The 4,240-nt window shown below is 40.5% G+C and overlaps 1 long non-coding RNA gene across 1 annotated transcript; it reads left to right on the top strand.

Moving 5' to 3' along the window:
- Window positions 1-2,663: 2,663 nt before the first annotated feature.
- Window positions 2,664-4,240, top strand: LOC120882460. The gene is made up of 3 exons (XR_005725508.1): window positions 2,664-2,882; window positions 3,005-3,097; window positions 3,971-4,240. It is a non-coding gene; the product is annotated as an uncharacterized LOC120882460 (long non-coding RNA).

Genomic DNA, 4,240 nt, shown 5'->3' with positions numbered 1-4,240 from the left:
AGAGTCACTGCAACTTTGTATCAGAATATTCCTTAACCACAAAACACATTCTTAGAATGTAAGTCTGCATATCACTAGAGACAAAAATAATGAAAAAGTTACAACATCAAAATTATTAAGGCCACCAGCCGTTCCAGACATGCATTCAAATTTCTCTCCAAACATAAAAGAGCAAATTCCAATTGCAAATGTATCATAAGTGGCTGTTAGCCTTCACTCACAACGCCTATTCAACCCTGAATACACTGAAGGACTACTTCGAATTCACCATCAGTTATGTCTTTATGCCCTGTTTTTTTTTTTTTAATACATTCTCAGTCTGGGGGTGGGGGGAGCATTTCAGTAATAACATTAAAATGAATACAAAGATCATTCTAGGTGCCAAAAACTTAACTGTCTGCAAATGCAGAAGAGGTGTGATCAGGACAGTTTCAGCTGCACCAGTCTACATCATAACAAGAAGCCTGGAGTTAGGCAGCGGGGCTGGATAATTTCAGGGAGTCACATGCAAAAAGGTATCAGGGACCCAGTTGAGTGATCCCGCCCTAAGGTTTTGCCTTCATTCTCAGCATGGAGGAAGACTGACTGCAGCATTTAACCGACACTCCTGCCCAGATAATAAAACCCAGTGAGTAAAAGGAGAATTTATATCACATCCATCTTTTTCGGTGGGGGGGGCGGGGAGGAAGCCTCCTTTCTAGATGTGCCCGCCCCCGTGCTTTCCCCTCACCATGAAAACTTCTTATTGGCGGGACTGTAACCCTTGTACATGCCCAAAAGCAGTCACTGCGAGAGGCATGGTTCTCGCCTGAATCTGCACATTGGAATCACCTAGGAGCTTTGTAAACCATGTTTTTACCCTAGGCAACCACAGGTTTTAAAAGTTCCCCAGCTGTTCCAAATGTATACTCAGAAGCCAGACCTACGATCCATCTCTGGTGGGAGGACGATTCTCTTGAGGACTTGGGAAGGCAAAGACCTGCACAAAACTGGGGCTCTGCTGGCAGCCACGCACCTGGACCAGCCAAAGGCCAAGTGTGAACAACGCATAAATTTGGCACGTGGACATACCTTGCTACAGCCAAGAGAAGGGATCTCTGCAGCTCAATCTAGATGACCTATTATAAGAAAAATTTTTAAAAATTCTGTTATAAGAGATTTGATGGCTATCTTAATCCTCTAACGCCCTGCCAAAAACTAAGCAAACAAACAAAAAAAAGTGAAACCCAAAACCTGGAAAAGGAGGACGATACCTTATAAACTTATTGAATTAATCAAACAAGGAGGCCATTAGAGAGGTGACTCTAACCCCTTGGAGGCCAAAATAAGCAAATCAAAAGCAGAATCTAAGCCTGTGAATGCCTCAAGGTTACCAAATTGAAACCTAAGAACAACTAATACCAAGCAGCCAACTAGGCTTGAAACTACATCCCATCAATAATTTCCTTATTTTGATTATGCCTTTTCTCTATAAAAGCCCTCCCACCCACTCCCGCAAGAGGGAGGTGATAGATCTATAATTATGGCTGAATTGTGCTGTTGTACGGCAGAAACCAACACAACATTACAAAGCAATTTCGCTCCAATTAAAGAATAAATTAAAATAAATAGATTTTTAAAAAGCCTCCCACAGCCCCTGCACTTCCCGTCAGCAGCACACCCCTTACCACTCCGGTTTAGTGCTGCCCAGTTCTAGCTGATTTTGCTTAGAAACTCTACGAATTTTTAATACGCCTCAGTTTACCTTTTAACAGCTCTGGTATCAGCACAGGGAACCAAAGAAGCCCCGAGAGCCCCCGGGAGCAGTGAGCAAACAGGTACCTGTGAAGTCGCTGGACGGGCGGCCCGCTCGCCGCCTCCTGAGGAGACGGGCGAGTCCCTCTCAGAGCCTGGACCTTCACGCCTTGAGCGTTTCTTTTCTCACACTGGGTCCAGAAACTGCTCAGAATCAGACTGGATCCGACTTAGAAACCGAACTGAGTCCAGGCACAAACTGTGTCCACCTTAAAAACTGGGCCAGGACAGACCAGGTTCGACTTAGAAACCAAACGAGGTCCGATGGCAAGCTGGGTCTGGCAAAGAACTGGGTCCGAATTAGAAACTGGACCGGGTCCAGGGACAAACCGGTTCTGACTTAGAAACCGAAAAGGGTCTGGGGACGGACTGAGTCCAACTTATTAAAAGAAACCGGAAACCTGGTCCAGGACGGACTGTTTTTGTTTTAATGTTTTCAATTGTGGTTAAAAGTCACATAATATAAAACATACCATTTTAACCATATTTAACTGTAAAGTTTAGTGGCGCTACATACATTCACATTGTCGTGCAACTCACCATCAGGAGGGACTGGGTTTGACCTAGAAACCTGACCAGGTCTAGTATGAGGCCTCAGGTTAATAAAATGTTGTCTTGAAATCAACTTTACCGGACTTCCCTGCTGGCCCAGGGGTTAAGATTCGCAGTTTCCAGTGCAGGGGTGGCAAGGGTTTGATCCCTCGCAGGGAAACGAAGATCTCACATGCCTGGTGGCACAGCCAAAAATTTTAAAATTAATAAATACAAATTTTTAAAAATGAAGTTAATTTTTACCAAAGATAACCTTGACTTACAGTGGCCGCAGTGGAGAACTTTTAACCACCTGAGATGACCTTATCCAGTTACAAGGTGCCCTAGAGAAAAGGGTCTCAGCCAGACACTCACTATGAAGGGTCAAGAGAGAGTTACTTTTCCTCCTCTACGGTTTCTAGTGACCAGGATGAGACCCACTGGGATGCCCCACTTGCTTGGAATCCTGCAGACGGCATTATGGGAAAACTGGCAGAAGCCTAGCAAAGGGTAACAGTTCTTACCAAGGTCAGATCTCCCGGATCTGTGGAGCGTGCGTGAGAGGAAGGGGAAATTTATTTCACGTTTTCCTTTCCTTTCCAAATTCACTTTACCAGGAAAACACATCCTTTCCCTCCCAGGGATAGCTGAGAAATGTAAATGATGTTTTTTCCTCTAGGAACCCAGAGGCATCTCATGAAATGCAAACTTCAGAGAAGTCATGCTTATCAGGAAAAAAGAAAAAGCAGCAGCAGCAGCAGGTATTTGGAGAGTGAGTGAACGAAGAATCTTAAAACTTTTCCCCACTAATATCAGTAAAAAAATAAGCCATCTAAGCAAGTAACCTTAACTTATTCTGTCTGCCTGATATGCAATTTAGATCAAACCATTCTTTTATAAACTAGTGAGTTTTGCCTTATTGTATGTATCCCATGGCTAAAAATGTTAAACAAAACCTGTAAGATCTCTGCATCTGTCTGTATGTTTATGTATGTGATAGCTGTGTGATATTTTCCTACCTTTGGATAGTATAACCAAAATTAATTTGTAAAGAATTCTAATAGGCTGAAAAAACAAACATTTATATAGATCAAGTGTGTGCTAAGAAATATAGAAACCAACCCAAATGTTTTTCAAGTTCACGTGGTCTAGCATAATCTTTGGTAAATGAAAGCTAGTTTAAGTGTGTTGGTTTAATTAAAACAGGCATCTCTTTAGACTGATCAGTATTAAGTTGAACATTTTTATTCTACCAGAGTTAACTAAAGTTAAATTATGTAAATGTAAAGTAAAATTATGTAATCTCTGTTTTGTCAGCAAGAACGGTAACTTAAGATGATGGCTGGCTGTTCAATGTCTCATGGAAATTTTCATGAGTAATCATATTTAAATATAATTGTTGAAAACAAGTAAATTAAGGAGATGTAACTAATAGTTTTAAAATGTACTTTTCAACAATAATCATACCTTACGATCTGTTTACTTAAGATTAGTTTCCAAAGTCTTCTTGGTAACTTAAAACCTTAAAGTTGTATGAGATAAGTTAAATGAGTTATTAAACATCTAGATCATTTCCAAGTAAGATAAAATACTGAAATATTAATTACTGAACACAGGTTTATTCACTTTTGGCTTTCTTTGGCAGAGGAACTAAAGATACTCGATCCTAACCAGGAAACATGTTTTGTGCCACACTGAAAAATTACTACAAGGAAGAATATACTTCTAGCAATTGTGAAAGGTATTTATAAACATGCCAGTCCACAGAATGCTAGTATAATAGTCCACACTGCTTACTTCTTAGTTTTCACTAGAAATAAAGGATTCTAACAGTCAAGAATTTTAATAAATATATGTAATTAAAACTACTTAGAAATAATAAAGGTGAAAGGAAACAACTGTACCTGTAAGCTGA

Source organism: Oryx dammah, unplaced genomic scaffold (assembly GCF_014754425.2).
Source record: "Oryx dammah isolate SB20612 unplaced genomic scaffold, SCBI_Odam_1.1 HiC_scaffold_23, whole genome shotgun sequence".
Lineage (NCBI taxonomy): Eukaryota > Metazoa > Chordata > Mammalia > Artiodactyla > Bovidae > Oryx > Oryx dammah.
This window is presented reverse-complemented; position numbering and strand designations above follow the sequence as displayed.